The 23,266-nt window shown below is 43.7% G+C and overlaps 5 pseudogenes; all 5 read left to right on the top strand.

The window, feature by feature from the left end:
* The first annotated feature begins 8,910 nt into the window (after window positions 1-8,910).
* On the top strand, window positions 8,911-9,028 carry LOC126093335 (5S ribosomal RNA; annotated as a pseudogene).
* Window positions 9,029-9,136: 108 nt separating this feature from the next.
* On the top strand, window positions 9,137-9,254 carry LOC126093748 (5S ribosomal RNA; annotated as a pseudogene).
* Window positions 9,255-9,589: 335 nt separating this feature from the next.
* Window positions 9,590-9,707, top strand: LOC126093001 (5S ribosomal RNA; annotated as a pseudogene).
* Window positions 9,708-10,043: 336 nt separating this feature from the next.
* LOC126093813 (5S ribosomal RNA) lies at window positions 10,044-10,161 on the top strand (annotated as a pseudogene).
* A 109-nt stretch (window positions 10,162-10,270) lies between these two features.
* LOC126093095 (5S ribosomal RNA) lies at window positions 10,271-10,388 on the top strand (annotated as a pseudogene).
* Window positions 10,389-23,266: the final 12,878 nt, after the last annotated feature.

Here is a 23,266-nt window from a genome sequence, read left to right as displayed (position 1 = left end):
CAGAGCGTTAAACAGCATGTTCGAAAGCAGAGCAAAAGCTGACGCTTTGACAGTGAGAAAGAAAAGCAGGAATAGTCGACTTACTGGAATTATATTCAGAGAGACTATATACCTTACGAATTGTGATTTCGAAGAGTGAAAGACTAGGAATATGGGTCGACGGGCACGGGCGGGCAGATGGACGAATATTCACCCTCAGTGTGACCCTCCCACTCCGTAGACTAAGCTTAATAAATAGACAGTGAGGTAATTAGAGGGAGATGTGGTTAGCAAGTTGTCGGAAATGTCAGTATCCTGTCCGTGCCACTCCACCTAGTTTCCCACCAGATTCCTCGAATTATTGCATCATGAGAAGCTTATCGCTGAAGCTGTTCCGTATTCAGTCCTTCAGCTAATCAGAACTGCATTTGCAGACTGATTGGGTAGTATTTTCGGCGCAAACATTCTCAGCATGCTGCTTCCTCTTCTGCTAATTAGATTTCCTTGTTTGGCTCTAAGCTGTGGCGAGACCTTCCATTACTACTACCTCCTGTGTAGCACAGAAACAACGTGGAAAAGCAGCTTAAATTAAAGCTGGATCAGAGATTATTGTAAGAGCACTGGATGATTTCCTGAAACCGGACATATTCGGCGGAGAGAAATGAATCACCTCCTAATAAAGGGCGTCCAGGACAGGTGCTTACGCAACCGTCCCCTTCACCGATCTGATGTATGACTAACTCATCCATGGAAAGCCTCACCGAATAACAATCTAATGTAATTAAATATTCCACAAAGCTAGAAAACGACACCTTACAAACGGAGGTAAACTCATCACAGGGAAAATCTAAAACAATAACGATTGTGCCTCTTTACCTGGAAACCTGTTATAGCTGAACACTCACAATAAATTACTACTCGGCGTACTGGAACGTTTTGATGAAAGACAGAAAAGATGGGCCTCGATTTCGGTTGAAGATTCTATGAATTCTATGGGCTGTTATATCATCATAATCATTAAGTGTTATAAGAATAAAGTGCGAATACTGCAATATGTACAAAGGTGTATAGACAATCACTTTTCCCTTACTGAAAGTGACAATGGAATGGGACAGAAAATCCGTAATTTTGTTACAAATTATCCTCCGCCACTGTATAGTGGCATTCGGACTACATATGGAGACGCAAAAAATTGTTCCACATATTATTTACAAGTGTAAATAATCGTGCCCAACACGTTCCTACTATGAAAAATCTGCTGTTCTTTCAATGTTAACTATGAAAACAATATAACAGTAAGGAAAGAGGAAGCAGATTTAGATGAGACGCTAAATATGATATTGCTAAGGGCACTGAAAGATTTGAGTCGAAATAAGAAACCGGGAACTGGCAATTTCCTGTGAATTATTGAGATCCTCGTGAGAACGTGCCGTAACTGAACCATTCCACCTGATACCCAAGACAAATGAGACGGGAGATACACCCTCAGCCTTAAGCAAGACTGTAAAAATTCCTATTACAAAGCAGGTAGGTGACAACAGGTATTAATATTAACGAGCTACCCGTATAAAAACTTGTGGTTGCAAAATACTGACATGTACTATTTACAGAAGAAGTGAGAGATTCGTAAAAGCAGTCTTAGGTGACTATCAGTTTGGAGTCTGAAGAAATGTAGGAAAATGCGAAAAACTATTGAAAGTGCGACTTATTTTAGATGCTAAATTAAAGTTAGAGGCACCCTCCATCGTTAGTGCTGGAATTTAGTATGGTGCTGGCCCACCCTTAGCCTTGATGACAGCTTCCACTCTCGCAAGCATACGTTCAATCAGGTGCTGGAAGGTTTCTTGGGGAATGGCAGTCCATTCTTCACGGGGTGCTCCACTGAGGAGAGGTATCGATGTCGGTCGGTGGGACCTGGCACGAAGCCGGCGTTCCAAAAACCCCAAAGGTGTTCTATAGGATTCAGATCAGGATTCTGTGCAGGCCAGTCCATTACAGGGATGTTACTGTCGTGTAACCACCCCGCCACAGGCCGTGCAATATGAACAGGTCTTGTTGAAAGATGTAATAGCCATCCCCGAATTTCTCTTCAACAGTGGGAAGCAAGAAGGTGGTGTACTGTGCTGTGCTGTGATAGTGCCACACAAAGGAACAAGGGGTGCAAGCCCCTTCCCTCGCCCCCTCCATGAAAAACCACGACCACATCATAACACCACCGCCTCCGCGTTTTACTATTGGCACTACATACTCTGGCAGATGACGGTCACTGGGCATTCACATATCCACACCCTACCATCGGATCGACACATTGTGTACCGTGATTCGTCACTCCACACAACGTTTTCCCACTGTTCAATGATCCAATGTTTACACTCCTTACACCAAGCAAGCCGTCGTTTGGCATTTGCCGGCGTGATTTGTGGCTTATGAGCAGCCGGTCGACCATGAAATCCAAGTTTTTTCACCTCCCGCCTAACTGTCTTAATACTTGCAGTGGATCCTGATGCAGTTTGGAATTCCTGTTTGATGGTGTGGATATATGTCTGCCTCTTACATATTACGACCCTCTTCAACTGTCAGCTGTCTCTGTCAGTCATCCGCGTGGGGTAGCCGTGCGATCTAAGGCGACTTGTCAAGGTTCGCGCTGCTCCCCCCGGCGTAGGTTCGAGTCATCCCTTGGGCATGGCTGCCTGTGTTGTCCCAAGCGTAAGTTAGTTTAAGGTAGATTAAGTAGTGCATAAGCCTAGGGACCGATGACCTCAGAAGTTTGGTCCCATAGTCCTTACCACAGTTTCCAATTTTAATCGTCAACATATGATGTAGGCCTGTACGAGTTTATGCTGTACGCGTCCCTTCACGTTTCACTTAACTGTCACATCACAGTGGACCTAGGGATGTTTAGGAGTGTGGAAATCTCGCGTGTAGACGTATGACACAAGGGACACACAATCACCTGACCACATTTGAAGTCCGTGAGTTGCGCAGAGTGCCCCATTCTGCTCTATCATCATGTCTAGTGACTACTGAGGTCGCTGATATGGAGTACTTGGCAGTAGGTGGCAGCACAAGGTACCTAATATTAAAAAAGTTTGGTTTTGTGGGTGTTCGGATACTTTTGATCACATAGTGTACCTACAGCTCCTACAGAAGATTGACTGCAGTTATGTGTTGGACATTTTAGGGTAGCAGTAATTGCGAAGGGAGTTAGACAGGGTCAGAGCCTGATGCACGTGTTATTGAATCTAAAAGTTGACAAGCCATTTAAGGAAATTAAGAAAAAAACTGTGAAGGGATTTGAGTTTTAGCGAGCATAAGGATAAACTTTGAGGTTTCCCGGTCATACAGCTGTACTGTTGTAGACGACAGATGATTTGGAACATCAACTGAATAAAATGGATAGTGTGTTCAAAAGAGGTGATGAAATGAATCTCATCAAAAGTAAAACGAGGATAATGGAATGTAGTTGGGTCAAATGTGGCAGTGTTGAGAATATTATTTAAGGAGTTGGACACTAGAAGTATTAGCGGTAGTTGTTACTTGAACAACAAAGTAACTGACGATGGCCGTGATAGAGAGTATATGAAGTGCTGACCAGGATTAGCAAGGTAAATGTTCCAGGAGGGATGAATTTTTTAACTTCAGGTAAAGAGGTATCACAATGATTTTTGCGGTAGAATTCGTCATAAGTGTGGCCTTGAACGAAAGCAAAACATGGACAATAAACTTTCCAGACAAGCGGAGAATAGAAGCTTTTTAAAATAGTGGTAGGTAGAAATGCTGAGTATAGATGTGTAGATCAGACCTCTTACGAAATACTTAAATGAAGCGGATATAAAAACAAATATGTAAGAGAAATTGACTAAATGAAGGGATGAGTTGATACGATGCATCTTGAGGCATCAAGAACTCGTCAATTTGATAACAGAGGTAAGTGTAGGTGTTGACCAAGGTTTGACTACATTAAGCAAGTTCAGATGGATAATGGTTGCATAGTCAGGCAGTGATGAAAATGTGTGCACAGGACGGACTAGCGTGGAGATCTCCAAACCGCTTCTAAACGACACCTCTCATTGGAGAACACATCAGTAATAATAACACTACACAAATAGTCGAGCAACAGCGGACGCCATCATCTTGGAAACACCAATCCACATTATTCTCCGTAAGTGTCTACCACCAGCAGAAAAAGCACAGAAACCGGTGTTCTTCTGATGACATAAAGAAGTAATGACTTGTTCAGCAATGAGCAACTGAATCACAGGCAGTAGCTATGTTGGATGGTACGACAATGTCGCCACTTTGTAAGGAGTACAAAAGTTCGCGCTCGTCTCGAGACTAATTATGTAACCCGAGCCTCAAGTGGCTAACGGATGTTAGTCGAACACAGCATGGGTAACCAGCCTGACATCAGAGCATCTGGTGATCGCAGCCAGGACTGGTGGCGGGTGTCCCACTTAAGGGGCAGCTAGTCTGCAAGGTCTTGCCGGTACTCAGCGTGTGAAGTGTTGTGTTAACATGTTCAGAGTTAACCCAACTCTTCGCACTGAATAACAACGTACAATTGTCGATACTCTTAAAGCGTCTCTAATTACAACCTACGACTACTTGCGAAAGCTTAAAATTACTTGCTTAACACAAACAAAGCACTTAAAATAATACAGCTTGAAATATCAAGTCTACAATTCTACAAGATTGCCCCCCCCCCCCCCCCCGACATTTCTTTAATGTAAGTGTGTCGTGGGTTTACATAGGAAATGTACACAAACTAAATGTACAGACTGAAGATTTTAAAAGTCTATAAAATGATGTGATGTGACACAAAAGGTCACGAAGGAAACAGAAACTGATGAAGAGCCAATAAACAATACGTTCAAAAACAGCAGCAAAATGACACAAAACTTTATTTACCCGTATTAACTTCTTTAAAACTTTTCTTTTTACGACAGGTTTCATCTGTCCGCCCACCTCTTCCTATTTTATCATTTTTCTTTTTAGTTTATGAACAGGCACTGGCGTTGACATTCCCAAAAACACATTTCTAACTTTTTAATCTGTTTAAGCGACTGCGATTTTTTCTCTTCCGTTGCTATGCGTGCCAAACTAATTATTCCAATATACCTCGGCGTAAAATTGGTTACCCTGTCAATTGTATTGGTAAGGAATTCGATATATTCCCATACTATACTCCTTTTGGTTATCTTTCCAGAAACTCCATTTTTTTCGCTAACGTTTCCAGAAACCCTTTATTTTGTATTTTATATGTAAACTTATCTTACAATCGAATTAAATCAGTTGATGATGAGGGTATTAGATTAGGAAACGTGAAACTGAAAGTAATAGACGTGTTTTGCTGTTCTGGCAGTAAGATAACAGATTGTGGCCGAAGTAGAGAGGATACAAAATGTAGACTGTCAGTGGCAAGAAAAGCGTTTGTTAACATAGAATACTGATTTAAGTGTTAGGAAGTCTTTTCTGTAGGTATTCGTCGGACGTGTAGTCTTGAACGGAAGTGAAACATGGACGATAATCGTGATTCTTGAGTTTCTCCCGGAGTATTTGATAATCAAAATATCCACGGGTGTACTGCCGGTCTGCAACAATGTCCAACGGGCACAATATTTCGGCGATCATACATGTCGCCATCATCAGGTGAACTGACGGACTGAGCTCCTGTGAACGTGCCGGCACGGAGATCCGTACGCTATGGCTGCTCAGAGGGAACTGGGTTCGGTCGCGGCGGTGGCCGATTTAAATACCCTCCGCCCGCGGCGCGCTCCCTCTGATTGCGACGTCGAAGTGACGGCTCTGTCCGCCGTGGTCGTCACAACTATACGTTTCCTCGATTTACTCTTGATTAACCCAATCGCTGCTTCCCAAGCCTTGCTAAGATTATAGCCACAGTCACGGTTTATGAGGTCGTCATTGGTGCGAATTTCGATGGCCTCTCTAACAACGCTGTCCCAGTATCTCGACGTCTGTACCAGAATCCTCGTGCGTTCATACTCCATAGCGTGTTCCCTCTGAGCAGTCATAGCGTACGGATCTCCGTGCCGGCACATTCACAGCTCAGTCCGTCAGTTCACCTGATGATGGCGACATGTATGATCGCCGAAATATTGTGCCCGTTGGACACTGTAGACTGGCAGTACACCCGTGGATATTTTGATGGACGATAATCATTTTAAACAAAAAGAGAAATTGGTTAACATAGGGTATAGATATAAATGTCAGAAAGTCTTTTCTGAAAGTATTTCTATGGACTGTAGCCATGTACGAAACTGTATCATGGACGAAGAGAGTAGAAGCTTTTGAAACGTGGTGCTACAGAAAAACACTGAAGATGAGATGGGTAGTTCGGGTAACTGATGAGGAGCTACTGAATATAACTGGGGTGACAAGAAATTTGCGGTGCTACCACACTAGAAGAAGGGATCGGTTGACAGGACACATTATGAGACAATAAGCGGTCATCAGTTTGTTGTTGGAAGGAAGTGTGGAGACTAAAAACTGTTGAGGAAGACCATGAACGAATACATTATGCAGATTCAGAAGGGCGTAGTTGCAGTAGGTATTTGGAAATGAAGGGGCTTGTACAGCATAGAGCAGGCTGAAGCTACAACAACAACAACAAACCCCACTTCCCCCATCTTATGTAGCACCAACATTATAACATCCCTGCTATTAGTGTCTCTGGTTTTTCCACGGTCCACATCTCACACCGTTATTCCAGATTAACCAATTCAGACACCTCTTCCTTATTTCTGAGTCAACAATTCATGCGAATAGAGAGGTTGTCATTACGTAAGAAATGAAACGTTGCTTGTCTGGGTCGTAGCATGCGGATGCGTTGGGACAAGCTTCATGGAAAGAGAATACAGCTGCGCAAGACGGGTGTAAGTTAATGCGGATGAGTAGGAAAAACAAACCTGCAATGTTCGGATACAGAATTCGTAGTGTCCTCTTTCACACTGTTTAAATATCTGGGCGTGACGTTGCAAAGCGATATGAAATGAAACGAGCATGTGAAGATCGTGGTAGGAAAGGCCAGTGGTCGTCTTTGGTTTACTGGAAGAATTCTAGGGAAGTGTGGTTCATCTGTAAATGATACCACATATAAAACGCTAGTGCGACCTATTCTTGAGTTCTGCTCGTGTGTTTGGGATCCGTACTAGGTCGTATTAGAGGAATAAATCGAAGCAATTCAGAAGCGGGCTGCTAGATTTGTTGCAGGTTTGTCCGAATAACACGTAAGTGTTACGGAGATGCTTCGAGAACTCAAAAGTGGAAATCCCTGGAGGGAAGGCAATGTTCATTTCGAGGAACACCACTGAGAAAATTTAGAGAACCGACATTTGAAGCTGACTGCAGAACGATTCTGTTGCCTCCAACATACATTGCGCGTCAGGATCACGGAGAAAAGATACGAGACGTTACGGCTCATACGACGCATATAGATTGCAGTATTCCCTTGTTCTTTCTGCGAATGGAACAGGAAAGAAAATGACTAGTAGCAGCAAGGGGTTCCCTCCGCCATGCACCAGAAGGTGGACTGCGGAGTATCGATGTAGGTGTAGATGTAGATGTAGAAAACTAACTGTGAAGTTTACTTCGATTTATCATCAGATAGAGAAAATAGAAAGGGTTTTACATACGAGCTGTACAGCTTGATCACCTTACAAAACAAGTTGATGCCGAATATACATTACAATATAGAGAGAGAAACACTGTGCACGATAGTTGGTGTATAAACTGTATACTAAGTGTGCAGATTGGTCCACATTCGCCTCAAATTTCAATTTCTCTCTCGAGAGCATTAACACCAGAACATTTTGACAAACAAGAAAAGGGAAAAATGATGACGTGCAGTTTGCTGTCTGAGCCTCATATACTAAATCAGACTTCTTATTTCTCATATTCAGCACTTAAAAAAATTGCCGCTTGCTAATCATTAGTGTTCGAAAATTGTTACATTAGTGATCTTCGCTATTTCCTTTGCTTTGTAGCTCAGCTTTTAGCCGAGGTAATTCCCCCGCTCTAATCGAATTTCTCTGTCTATAACGAGAACCGGAGCTCTATTGTAAAATTATTTTTGTGACGGAGCTTAATTACAGTAAAACCCGTTTAATACAAATTGAAATGTAATTCAAATTTAATTACCTGTGAAATTGAACTCTGGAATGATGTTTTCCTAGTAAACAGTCGAGCGCCATAAGAATTTTATAGCGCAAATTCTCGCAGCGCTTTTAAAGTTTTTACGGCACTCACATAAATGCTCCCAGAGACTTCACCTTTTTTTTTCCCCTTATCCATTCGCACGCCTCTTGTACCGCGGTCGTTTGCGTGGGATTTTATACCGGAGGAAGAGTAAGCGACATTTTGTTGTATGAAATATATCAAAATATGGCGTACGTTCTGTGCAATTCTGAAGCTACCGCTTTACCGCACTGTATTTTTTCTGTAATTAAACAACCGTAGATTCGAAGGAAATTTCTATTACTTGTGTTGAATATCGCTATATAAGTGTTCTGCTGTTTTGTAACCTAAAATCGTAGAACAGTATTAGAACTGATATGAGTATGTAGATTTTCAAAGTGCTCTGTTTCACCACTACGAACCGACTGCGCGATTTAAGCTATTTTTCTTGAGACGCAATTTTAATTGTACAAGGAACACATCACCCGATCATCGTCTGGATTTTATGCTGGTATTGTTCGTCAGCTGAAACTCTAAAATGAAAAGAGTCGTCGGAATTGTTCTGTCACTCAGTATGTAGAAGTACGTTTCTAGATTCCGTACAGAGAGCGAGGTGCAGAAGATGGACACATCAGAAACAGGGCTGATTACCGTACCTAATACGGTGAAGGAAACCAGCTGGCATTCAAAACAGCTGCCATGTAGCGGAACGGATAAATGCAGGTCCTGTATGATTTTGGCAACGGCCTTGCCGCCGTGGATACACCGGTTCCCGTCAGATCACCGAAGTTAAGCGCTTTCGGGCGAGGCCTGCACTTGGATGGGTTACCATCCGGGCCGCCATGCGCTGTTGCCACTTTTCGGTGTGCATGGATTACCGTACCTAATAGGTGAAGGTAACCAGCTGGCATTGAAAACAGCTTCCAGGTAGCGGAATGAATAAATGCAGGTCCTGTATGATTTTGGAAACGGCCTTGCGGCTGTGGATACACCGGTTCCCGTCAGATCACCGAAGTTAAGCGCTGTCGGGCGTGGCCTGCACTTGGATGGGTGACCATCCGGGCCGCCATGCGCTGTTGCCAATTTTCGGTGTGCACGGATTACCGTACCTAATACGGTGAAGGTAACCAGCTGGCATTGAAAACAGCTTCCAGGTAGCGGAATGGATAAATGCATGTCCTGTATGATTTTGGAAACGGCCTTGCCGCCGTGGATACACCGGTTCCCGTCAGATCACCGAAGTTAAGCGCTGTCGGGCGTTGCCTGCACTTGGATGGGTGACCATCCGGGCCGCCATACGCTGTTGCCACTTTTTGGTGTGCACGGATTACCGTACCTAATAGGTGAAGGTAACCAGCTGGCATTGAAAACAGCTTCCAGGTAGCGGAATGGATAAATGCAGGTCCTGTATGATTTTGGCAACGGCCTTGCCGCCGTGGATACACCGGTTCCCGTCAGATCACCGAAGTTAAGCGCTGTCGGGCGTGGCCTGCACTTGGATGGGTGACCATCCGGGCTGCCATGCGCTGTTGCCACTTTTCGGTGTGCACGGATTACCGTACCTAATACGGTGAAGGTAACCAGCTGGCATTGAAAACAGCTTCCAGGTAGCGGAATGGATAAATGCAGGTCCTGTATGATTTTGGAAACGGCCTTGCCGCCGTGGATACACTGGTTCCCGTCAGATCACCGAAGTTAAGCGCTGTCGGGCGTTGCCTGCACTTGGATGGGTGACCATCCGGGCCGCCATGCGCTGTTGCCACTTTTCGGTGTGCACGGATTACCGTACCTAATACGGTGAAGGTAACCAGCTGGCATTGAAAACAGCTTCCAGGTAGCGGAATGGATAAATGCAGGTGCTGTATGATTTTGGAAACGGCCTTGCCGCCGTGGATACACCGGTTCCCGTCAGATCACCGAAGTTAAGCGCTGTCGGGCGTTGCCTGCACTTGGATGGGTGACCATCCGGGCCGCCATGCGCTGTTGCCACTTTTCGGTGTGCACGGATTACCGTACCTAATACGGTGAAGGTAACCAGCTGGCATTGAAAACAGCTTCCAGGTAGCGGAATGGATAAATGCAGGTCCTGTATGATTTTGGAAACGGCCTTGCCGCCGTGGATACACCGGTTCCCGTCAGATCACCGAAGTTAAGCGCTGTCGGGCGTGGCCTGCACTTGGATGGGTGACCATCCGGGCCGCCATGCGCTGTTGCCACTTTTCGGTGTGCACTCAGCCTCGTGATGCCAAGTGAGGAGCTACTCGACCGAACAGTAGCGCTTCCGGTCTAAGAAAACCATCATAACGACCGGAAGTGCGGTGTGCTGACCACACGCCCCTCCTATCCGCATCCTCAGCTGAGGATGACACGGCGGTGGGATGGTTCCGATGGGCCACTTGTGGCCTTGAAGACGGAGCGCTTTTTGTATGATTTTAAAAGATGCCTTCTACAATTCTTCCCGCATAACAGTGGCGAGTTTAGGTGGCGATGGTGGAGGTGAGATGGGAGTGGCCACGCACCATTCTCTCCAATCTAGAACAGTCGCAAAGTTTCATATTTGGGACGTAAACTTAGCCAGAAGTTGGAAACAGGGTAAAATAAGAATCTCCCGTCCAAATGGCTCCCTCCCATTGCTCCATAGACCAAGTTTTACGTCTTCGACACCACGTATTCTTGTTATACGATTCCATGCCTTTTTTTGTGCTGATAGGATCCGCGAGGGCGATATTCAGTTCTGCCGTGACTTTTGCAGTTGTCGTCCTTTTAGTTTTCGTCAGCATTCCCTTCAGTGACCGTCTGTAACGATCACTGAACACGCACTTTCGTCCGTGTTGTGACTTGGGGCGCGATGTTTTTTGGCTTTCCCTGTAAGCGGTACAAATCTTCGATACGATGCCTCTTTAAACACCAAATGCTCCGCCTCCTTTGATTACGGAAGCACGCACCATACGAGCACCAACAATTGGGCCACATTCGAATTTACTTAACTTGAACACAACACTCAGAACTACACAAAAGACTGTTACGACCACGACTTGATACACGTACAACTTAGTACATTGTAAAGGTAACTGCGGGGGGAGGGGGGGGGGGTGAAATACCACTGGCCATCGTAATTCTCCTAAATTCACTTACAGACGGGGTGAGGGTAGAAGTGCAGTGACTTGAAAGAAGAAGCTGACGACGTGTAACGATAAGTATAAATAAGCAATAGTTGGAAACTTTGAAACAAATGAGGTGTACATACGCCTTGGTAACTGCAGAGACTGAAAGGTCTGTGTTGGATTCATTTCATGTTAATTTCTTAAATCTGTTGTCATTTACGGCATACATTCCACTTCTAAATTTACTGTGGTGTTTCTGACTTTGGGAGGAGACTGAGCAGTGGAGCGTGATACTTTTACACATAAGCAAGAACGATTTGTCACACTACTACACTTTAAAACACAGTTTATATGTAATTCATGTCACACAGTCTCATATGGAACCTACATCCGCTTTCTTTTATATAGCGTATATGATAAGATACTGTCATTCCCCTTCCCTTCTGTGTGAAAGGATGAATGAGCAAATGTATTTCTGGAAACATGCTTCATGGTAGCAGACAAGTCTGTCTGCTAGAGAACGGTAGGACCAACGTCGGAACAGCTAGCTACGCTTTCTAAAAGCAGAGAGGTTTCTATTCTTGGTATGGTCCTGCCTGTCCCTTGTCATGTTGGTATAGGAAGCTGCCTCTCTGGTCACTTCTGTTTGTATCTGTGAGGCGCCCTCGGAAGGGGCCCACGCCAATCTGTCCGCGGCGAGCGTCTGAAGTGGTAAGATCTCTGGCTAAGGGCATCTCTGCTAAGTCCGTAGGACAATGGATTTCTTAAGTTCAGCCTAACTGAAAATTTAATCACCTTTGTTTCAGGTTTAGATCTAAAATATCTTACGTTATCTTAAATTGCAACGCATTGTAATTCGAGTGTGAAGTTCAGAATATTTTCTAGTAGTTGCTTTGTCACTACTTTGTGAGCAATGTGGTACCATGTGTTGATTATCCGTAATTCTAACTAAGATGATCAATCTTAAATGCGACTGTGAGTGAGTTTATAACGTCTCGTCTTGACAATATTTTTCAATATAGCAACTTTTCTTTATGTTCAACCCACGTGGGGTGTACTTTGTGAGACCAGTACCACGTGCTTATATAATTGTTTGACCCATCAGGTTAAGAGTATGACGATAGTTACCAGTTTGAGGTTTTTCTTTTGTAAATTCCGTTTCGATGTAATTTATTTTAATTATCAAAATTATTATGGAGTTACACTCTTTGTGTAAACCAAGTTGACCACGTGAAGCATGTCGTGTAATCATCAAAGTAGCCCTCAGCTATTCTTTTCAGGAAGATTTCACAAAGAGTTAGTATGAATTTAGCAAACCAGAGTGTGGTAATTTCATGACGGACAGGATTGCGCTACGACAGTAACTTCTTTGGGTGAAAATTGAATCGGTTGTTTGTGGATAATTTCCTCTTGCATATGTTTCAACGTTCTTTGTGTGTTATTTTATAAATGCAGTGTCGTATGCAGTCTCCCAATCTTGGCTCCATATTTGATGTGTTCCATAAGATTACAAACTTACATTTTCACAATCCTAAATAAGAAACCAATTTAGTTATGAATTAAGTTTAATATGCTGAAAATTTAATGGTACAGTGATCAATGTTAAAATAAATGTCCAAATATAGACTGATTTATTTCTTTTTATTTAAATTCTCTTTTTTATATATATCACCGGTTGTCGTAAGATGACTATTAAAAGATTATAATTAATGTTAGTCTGGTTGGGAATATGGTAAACTAGACGGATACCTGGTGAAACATTTGGTCAGTAATGCAAGGATAACTTCCTCAGATGGCTCACAGCTTTTAACCCGCTTTTATTATCGTGAATATCAGCACCGCTTTCAGAACAACTTAAAGCATCAACATTACAAAACACTTCTCAGTAAGTCACATTTTGTTCAATTAAAGAAGGTGTGAATGTTGTAATTGGTTCACGGGGCCTAGGAACTGTTGTTGAAATTTGTTCATGATTATCTAATCGTCAGCAAATGCGGCAATTCTCCGTGTTTTCTAAACATGTATGGGAACTGGATATACGTCCTAATCTGGGATATCTTTTCTTTTCGACTTCACCTACTTTGAAGGTACGGAACTCGAAATTATAATAAAATAGATGGAATATTGTATATTGAATTTTATATACACAATAAAATTCCAAAACTTCAGCAAATACAACTCTCTTCGTTTTTTGAGTCCTGTGTGGTAGTGCAGTGAACTACCAGTTTGTGAAAGGCCAACATACAACAGACCATGCAAGAAACACTCTGGTTTTAAATCAGTTCCAACGTATATGAAGTCCGACCTTGAGCTTTCTTTATTGTTGTTGTAAATGAAACCTTCATTCGCTTAAAGTGAATGGATAAATCGGTTGGGATCATCGATATACAGGGAATGAGAGAGACTTCTCCAACTGCTGGACCTGTGAGGGTAGTTTTAATGTGTGATCGGTTATGATTACAAAGTGTACCCCGAAAAATCGTATAAAGAAAGCCTCAGAACGCCTCCAAACGCCGTCAAAACCAGGACAAACCCGAGGAATCTCGGACATATGACAGCCCTAGTTCAGTCTGACAACGAGGAAGAATACGAAATAGCTCATTGTTGTCTATACAATATTTGCTTAAAATTATATATTTGGAGAAGTGGTTTAAATTCCCTGCTATCATAATTAAAAGCGACTACAGCACAACACAGCATTTTCTTTCTCGCAGTCTTTTGAACAGAAAACCTGTATAGTATTGTTAAATGTATAGGAAGACCGGTGATGCTGTATTGTAACCTATCACCTCGGACTACAAGTCCATTAAAAAAAAAAAAAAAAAAAAAAAAAAAAAAAAAAAAAAAAAAAAAAAAAAAGGAAGTATGACTTCGGCGCGAGTTGTGCCCTCCTCCATACACCGCTTGGTGGCTAGCAAAGTATATATGTAGATGTAGATGAAAAATTTGATGCGAGTCAATTAAGAACTTTACAGAAATTTCTGATAGTAACGTTTCCCACTTTTATAGAGTTTTAATACAGGTTTACTGATGGGAGGTGACTCCACAGAACGTACACACTGAATTGTTGAATTTTCGCAATACTTCTCCTGAATCATTCACTTTGTTTCACCAATTTCAGCTGTTGTTGTTGTGGTCTTCAGTCCAAAGACTGGTTTGATGGAGCTCTCCGTGCTAATCTATCCTGTGCGAGCTCCTTCATCTCCCAGTACCTACTGCAACCTACATCCTTCTGAATCTGCTTAGTGTATTCATCTCTTGGTCTCCCTCTACGATTTTTACCCTCCACACTGCCCTCCAATGCTAAATTTGTGATCCCTTAATGCCTCAGGACATGTCCTACAAACCGATCCCTTCTTCTAGTCAAGTTGTGCCACAAACGTGTCTTCTCCCCAATCCTATTCAATACCTCCTCATTAGTTACGTGGTCTACCCACCTACTCTTCAACATTCTTCTGTAGCACCACATTTCGAAAGCTTCTATTCTCTTCTTGTCCAAACTATTTATTGTCCATGTTTCACTTCCATACATGGCTACACTCCATACAAATACTTTCAGAAACGACTTCCTGACACTTAAATCTATACTCGATGTTAACAAATTTCTCTTCTTCGGAAACGCTTTCCTTGCCATTGCCAGTCTACATTTTATATCCTCTCTACTTCCACCATCATCAGTTATTTTGCTGCCCAAATAGCAAAACTCCTTTACTACTTTAGGTGTCTCATTTCCTATTCTAATTCCCTCAGCATCACCCGACTTAATTCGACTACATTCCATTATCCTTGCTTTGCTTTTGTTGATGTTCATCTTATATCCTCCTTTCAAGACACTGTCCATTCCATTCAACTGCTCTTCCAAGTCCTTTGCTGTCTCTGACAGAATTACAATGTCATCGGCGAACCTCAAAGTTTTTATTTCTTCTCCATGGATTTTAACACCTACTCCAAATTTTTCTTTTGTTTCCTTCGCTGCTTGCTCAATATACAGATTGAATAACATCGGGGAGAGTCTTCAAACCTGTCTCACTCCTTTCCCAACCACTGCTTCCCTTTCATGCCCCTCGACTCTTATAACTGCCATCTGGTTTCTGTACAGATTGTAAATAGCCTTTCGCTCCCTGTATTTTGCCCCTGACACCTCTAGAATTTGAAAGAGAGTATTCCAGTCAACATTGTCAAAAGCTTTCTCTAAGTCTACAAATGCTAGAAACGTAGGTTTGCCTTTCCTTAATCTTTGTTCTAAGATAAGTCGTAAGGTCAGTATTGCCTCACGTGTTGCAACATTTCTACGGAATCCAAACTGATCTTCCCCGAGGTCGGCTTCTACCAGTTTTTCCATTCGCACCAATTTCTAGTGGAGTGAAAAATCCGCCCGAATAGGCGTGCGTCTTGAAGCGCCGCTTCCGGAACGGGAGGCACACCGGTTCCAGGTGGAATCCACCATCAGGATCAACGACAAGGCTCGGTGGCGGTACAGCCTGGTTTTCCACATCCGATTCGGTGAATACTGTCTAGTACGAGAGTCTTCCATCAGTTACAGGACTCGCATTCATTTAGAAAAGCTTCATCTCCCTTTCACATGGAAAATACTACACACACACACAGTTGGGGTACACATATTCCGCTCTGGGGTATGGGAGTGGAGCCAATGGGATGGTGACAGGAAGGGCAGTTGGCCACCCCTTAAAATAACCGTTCCAAATCCGTTATTAAAGATGCCGACCTTGCGTCGAAGCGGGAAAACAAGAGAAAAAGAAGCATCTCTAGAGGAATGAAAATACTCCTGTTAATGTTCCCTTTAACGAACTTTTCATCTACACTTTGCTTTACTTCGGCACGCCGTCCCCCTCTTTTTCTCCCAAATTCCACCTCTCTCATCACAAACCTCCAACAGTATCTGTTCCGTGAATATTAATAACAAAAACAATCTTCTTTTAATTTGACTGCTTATGCACAAAGAAAGCACAGATGTACAGAACGGGAGTGTCAGTGACTTAGACGGCAGAGGCGAGAGCGAGACGGTGGGAAGGCTTTCAAAATCGAAAAGCCATCGGTGGCATCTCAGATGGGTGAAGCGCAAAGGCGTCTCAATAATTTCCCTCTCTGCGCAGACTTAATCAGCTTTATCAGTTTGTGGACCGCGCCGCCATGAGAAGCTACCGTGGAGCATGAAATCACACATAATGGATCGGAGACCCGCGAAAGAGGTTCTGGCGGCGCGTGTCTGGAATAGGAGTCGCTGACGCCAAGAATTTCGCCGTCGAGAGGGAAATGCAGGAACTGCTGCCTTCTCAGCACCGGTTCGCGGATAATCAAATGCAAAATACACGAAAGGCATACTTCTCGTGTTCTATATTCGCTGAACATCCGTATCATACTTGACTATCAGTTATTGTTAACCGTCTGTTGTTATAAATCACCGTTTATTAATGTCATTAAGGCTAATGACTGACATGTTATAAACCACCGCTTGTTAATTTCATTAACGCTAATGACTGACATGTAATTCACCGTTGTTAACCGGAGGAGTGTTTCGTACATACAAAATAGTTACTAGCCGACCACATCATTGCCTTTGACCTCCCGTGGTCGTTACGGGAAACATGCCGTGACACGAGAGTAAACAAGTACAGAGGTGAGCAAGGAAAGCGCATCGCATTGTGAATGTTTTCAGGACAGTCGTGGATATTCTATCAAGTGGTTCAGCGTGTCCCCTTGATATATCACGACACAATCTCACGAAAAACGGACCAGCATGCACTCACTCGCAGGTGTAATAATATTGTAGGCGAGTAATACCTCATCTGCCCGCCCAGTTGGAAGTGCGGTCTGGTTCCCAGCACGAATCCGTCCGGCGAAATTGTGTCGAAGTCCGATGAACCGGTCAGTCTGCGGATGGTTTTTAGGCGGTTTTCCATCTGCCTTGGCGAATGCGGTTTTGGTTCCTCTTATTCCGCTTCAGTTACACTATGTCGGCGATTGCTGCGCAAGCAAGTTCTCTACGCACGCGTACACCACCACTATTCTACCACGCAAACATAGGGGTTACACTCGTCTGGTGTGAGACGTTCCCTGGGGGGTCCACCGGGGGTCGAACCGCACGTTAACCCTGGGTTCGGTGTGGGGCGGAGGAGGGGTGAAGTGGACTGCGGTAGTGGTCGTGGGGTTGTGGACCACTGCGGCTACGGCGGGGACGGAGCCTTTCCGTCGCTTCTAGGTCCCCGGTTGACATAGAATACAATACCTCATCTGGTACGTCTGTTTTCTTTTCTGCTTATTCCACACAGCCATTCTGTTCTTTGTAGTTATGTGTTATGATATCCGCAGCGCAACTTGAAGTTGTAGTACGATAAGTACTGTTCACTTAGGTAGCAGATGTCATGGGATAGCCACACGCATAACAATGATGGTGATCGAATTGCGCAGACAAGGGACAAAAGGGCAGTGCTGTCATTTATACGCAGGTGATCATCGTCATCATTTAAGACTGATTATGCCTTTCAGCGTTCAGTCTGGAGCATAGTACCCCTTATAAAATTCCTCCATGATCCCCTATTCAGTGCTAACATTGGTGCCTCTTCTGATGTTACGCCTATTACTTCAAAATCATTCTTAACCGAATCCTGGTACGTTCTCCTTGGTCTGCCCCGACTCCTCCTACTCTCTACTGCTGAACCCATGAGTCTCTTGGGTAACCTTGCTTCTCCCATGCGTGTAACATGACTCCACCATCTAAGCCTGTTCGCCCTGACTGCTACATCTATAGAGTTCATTCCCAGTTTTTCTTTGATTTCCTCATTGTGGACACCCTCCTGCCATTGTTCCCATCTACTAGTACCTGCAATCATCCTAGCTACTTTCATATCCGTAACCGCAACCTTATTGATAAGGTAACCTGAATCCACCCAGCTCTCACTCCCATACAACAAGGTTGGTCGAAAGATCGAACGGTGCACAGATAACTTAGTCTTGGTACTGACTTCCTTCTTGCAGAAGAAAGTAGATCGTAGCTGAGCACTCACTGCATCAGCTTTGCTACACCTCGCTTCCAGTTCTTTCACTATGTTGCCATCCTGTGAGAATATGCATCCCAATTACTTGAAACCGTCCACCTGTTCTAACTTTGTACCTCCTATTTGGCACTCAATCCGTTCATATCTCTTTCCCACTGACATTACTTTCGTTTTGGAGATGCTAATCTTCATACCATTGTCCTTACATTTCTGATCTAGCTCTGAGATATTACTTTGCAAACTTTCAATCGAATCTGCCATCACAACTAAGTCATCCGCATATGCAAGACTGCTTATTTTGTGTTCACATATCTTAATCTAACCCAGGCAGTCTATTGTTTTCAACATATGATCCATAAATAATATGAGCAACAGTGGAGACAGGTTGCAACCTTGTCCTACCCCTGAAACTACTTTGAACCATGAACTCAATTTACCGTCAACTCTAACTGCTGCCTGACTATCCATGTAAAGACCTTCAATTGCTTGCAAAAGGTTGCCTCCTATTCCATAATCTCGTAGAACAGACAATAACTTCCGCCTAGGAACCCGGTCATATGCCTTTTCTAGATCTATAAAGCATAGACACAATTCCCGTTTCCACTCATAACACTTCCCCATTATTTGCCGTAAGCTAAAGATCTGGTCCTGACAACCTCTAAGAGGCCTAAACCCACACTGATTTTCATCCAGTTGGTCCTCAACTAATACTCGCACTTTCCTTTCAACACTACCTGAGAAGCCGGCCGGTGTGACCGTGCGGTTAAAGGCGCTTCAGTCTGGAACCGCGTGACCGCTACGGTCGCAGGTTCGAATCCTGCTTCGGGCATGGGTGTGTGTGATGTCCTTAGGTTAGTTAGGTTTAAGTAGTTCTAAGTTCTAGGGGACTGATGGCCACAGAAGTTAAGTCCCATAGTGCTCAGAGCCATTTGAACCTTTTTGGACTACCTGAGAAGATTTTACCCACAACGCTGATTAAGGAGATACCTCTGTAGTTGTTACAATCTTTTATGTTTCCATGTTTAAAGATTGGTGTGATTACTGCTTTTGTCCAGTCTGATGGAACCTGTACCGACTCCAAGGACAATTCAATCACTCAGGTGATTCACGTTAAAAAGTTTCCGAAGTGATTACGGTCGCACGACGGGAATGAACAGACTTTTGTCACGGAATCGTAGTTGGAGCTAGACGCATGGGACATTTCCATTTCGGAGCTCTTTTGGCTATTCAATATTAGGAGATTCATAATGTTAAGAATGTGTCGAGGATATCAGATTTCACTTAACGACCGAGAGTAGCGGCTTTTGCGTACAGTTGTCAGTGCTAACACGCAAGCAACACGGCGAGAAATAACCGCAGGAATCAATCCGTTAGGTCAGTGAATCAAAAGGGAATGCGCAGTGGCAGTAGAGATCGACATGCCTTCGCTGACAGGATAACACTGCCTGCAGCGCCTGACCTCCGCTTGTGACCATATCGGTCGGACCATAGACGACTGTAAAACCATGGCCTGGTCACATTTCATTTGGTAAGAATTGATGGTAAGATCCGAGTGTGCTACAGACACTACGAAACCATAGAACGGAGTTGTCAACAAGGCACTGTGCACGACGGTGGTGGCTCCATGATGGTGTGGGCTGTGTTTACGTGGAATAGAGTGGATCCTGATTATGTTTTCCTATTTGGAATCCATTAGCACGTATTCATAAACTTAACCATTTATAGATGTCAGTGCACCATGACACCTGGCCATAATTGTTCGCGACTGGTTTGAAGAATATTCTGGACAATTCGAGCGAATTTGGCCACGCTAATCACCCGACATGAATCCCATCGTACATTTATAAGACATATTCGAGGGGTCAGTGAGAACACAAAACGGTGCACCGGCAACACTTCCGCGATTATTAAGGGTTACAGAGGCAGCATGGCTCAATATTTCTGAAGGAGCTTCCAACGACTTGGAGAGTCCATTCCACGTCCGGTTAATGCCCTACGGCGGGCAAAAGGAGGTCCGACACGATATAAGGAGTTATCCCATGTGTTCTGTCACCTCAGTGGATGGTTACTGCGCTTCAGTTCCTCGCTGACAGTTCACATTGCGCACATCGTTATTGTGGCTCCAAGACTGGAGGTGTCCACAGACAAAGGAGCTGCACTCATAGTGGCAGATTTATCTATGCCGCTAATGCGAAACAGTGTGGTGAGTCTATCGTGGGAGTGCAGTACGACCTTCACCGCCAGAGGGCAACAGTTAGCAATAAGGATCTGCCATGATCATGAGACCTAGTAAAACAATTAAAAGTGATGAAAAATTCATCAGAATTACTAGCGAGAGAAACAGGTTCAAAACAGCAGCATAGATTCCACCCAAAATTAGTTGAAATGAACATGAGAAAACGTCCACCTATAACTCGTCTTTTGCTGAAACTCGCCACGTCCTTTTCCTTCATGCTTGAGGTATAGACCGATCAATCGAATGTCTTTTGGGGGACATAACTTGTTTGGCAGCAAACAGAATGCTTTTAGGTGACTTTTAGAAATTCACTCTGATAAAGAACAGAAAGTGCGCTTGGTATCTGTAATCTAATGGCGACCGCCAAATGGAATTTCACAATTAACTCCATTTGTTATGTTACATACGAACTGGACGGTCGCTGTTTATGTTCGATTCAGTCCAATTATGTCATGTGAGTGCAGTCATACACTGAAAAAGAAGGTCACACACGCAGAAGAATCTTACTGAAATGGAAGACGCTTGCAAAAACCTACGCTCATATAGCCTAGTTGAAACTTTGTGTATTATATAAATTTTAACCGCAGAATACTATAGAACGAACATTAAAATGCCACTGAATTGACTTCATCTTACACTGCAGAAGATCATGTTTCAGTAATATATATACTATAAGAGCCATGGGAGATGTGTAACATCTGTCGTTTTCATTTTTCATTTGAGGTACTTGCCTGGAACCACTATGGGGTCAGCTGGAGCTAACATGGTGTCATTCTTAACGAGTTGTATTCCTAAGAGGCGACATTAATTTCCAAAGTACTGTAGAGGATATAACTCTAGGACACAAGAAAAGACGCACAAAGAAGGAATTTTCAGAATGCGACAGAAATCGGTAGTTTTGACGTATATGTGGAGACAAACAAACGATTACTCTTTCAGAGAGATTGTATGATTTATTTCAAGATAAAGAACTTCACAAATTGAGCAAGTTAATAACAAGATGGTCCATCTCTGGCCTTTATGAAAGGAGTTTTTCGGCTTGGCATTGATTGATAGAGTTGTTTTCCTGAAGTATATCTTTCCAAATTCTGGACAACTGGCGCGTTAGATCGTCAAAATACGGAGATGGTTTGAGGGCCCTGCCCATAACGCTCCAAACGTTCTCAACTGGGGACAGATCCGGTGACCTGGCTGGCCAAGTTGGGATTTGGCAAGCACGAAGACAAGCAATTGAAAGTCTCGTCATGTGCGGGTGGGCTTTAGCTTCCTGAAATGTAAGCCTGCAATGAAGGGCAACAAAACGGGACATTGAATTTTGACGACGAAACGCTGTGTTGTCAAGCTGTCACGGATGAAACCAAAGGGGTCCTGCCCTGTCTGCGTGGGTCCCAAGATACGTTTTCGGCTTGGAATCTATTCGACTGGCGTAAAATTGTCTGCTTTGATCAGTCTCGCTTCCAGTCGAGTGCTGGTGACGAACGGAGACTTGTCTGGAGACACCCAGACTGCAGTGGGATACCAACATGCGTGTCACCCACCATACGGCCCAGCAGCCAGGAGTAATGGTCTGAGGCGCCACTTCTCTACACAGCAGGACCCCTTTGGTTGTTATCCGCAGCCCAATACTGCCAACGGTACGTCGACGGTATTCTACGTCTGGTTTTGTTTTCCCTTCATAGCAAACCGTCCTGGGCTTAGATTCCAACAAGATAAAGCCTCCCCCCCCTGCCCAACACACACACGGCGGGAGTTTCTACTGCTTGTCTTCATGGTTGCCAAACCCTATCTTGCCCAGCAAGGTTTCCAGATCTCTTCCCCATTGAGAAACTGTGGAGCACTGAGGGCAGGGCCCTCACACCAACTCCGGATACTGACCATCTAACACGCCAATTGGACTGAATTTGTCACGATATCCCTCAGGAGGACATACAACAGCACTGTCAGTCAATGACAAGCTTAATATCTGCTTGCGTAAGAATCGACGTGTTGCTCAATTTGTGAAACTCTTTCTCTTGAATAAATCGTCCAATTTTTCTGAAATTGTAATCACTTGTTCGTCTGTTCACGTATGTCACATCTACCAAATTCCGTCCCATGGGGATCGGAATTCCTTTTGCGTGTGTGTGTGTGTGTGTGTGTGTGTGTGTGTGTGTGTGTGTGTGTGTGTACATATGTTCATAGAAGAAACACAAAAGCAGGGCAGCGTGCATAGGCTTGGTACAAGGACAAACAGGTAATCCTCGACGTTAATAAATCACACTTGTTGCACATAAATATTTTTGTTGTGGATTTCACTCAGATGAGGCTGATGTGCCGCTCTCCTCGCTGTTCTCTTCTGTCCAGGACTCTTCATCTTTGTTTAAATACTGTAACCTACACCCAGTTGAAGCTGCGTACAGTATTCTACTTTGGTCTCCCTCTACAGCTTTTGCAGCATCCTCTCCCCACATTTACCTCTATTGCCAAATTAACCTATCCTCGATCTACCAAACTCTCCCCCCTGGCTGTCTTATCATATCATATACCTTACATTTTCAAGCTAGTTTCATACAGATCCTTTCTCCCTAATTCGACTCCTTGCCTCTTAATTAGGTACTCGAACTGTCCATATAGAGCTCAGTTTTCATTAGTTGGACTACAGTTTAAGACCCTCTGCTCTACTCGTGTCTATATTGTTCTTAGCCCATGCCTTACTTACGTGCAAGACAACGTTATAGACAAATACTTTCAAAAACGTC

The sequence above is a fragment of the Schistocerca cancellata genome, chromosome 7 (assembly GCF_023864275.1).
Source record: "Schistocerca cancellata isolate TAMUIC-IGC-003103 chromosome 7, iqSchCanc2.1, whole genome shotgun sequence".
Lineage (NCBI taxonomy): Eukaryota > Metazoa > Arthropoda > Insecta > Orthoptera > Acrididae > Schistocerca > Schistocerca cancellata.
This window is presented reverse-complemented; position numbering and strand designations above follow the sequence as displayed.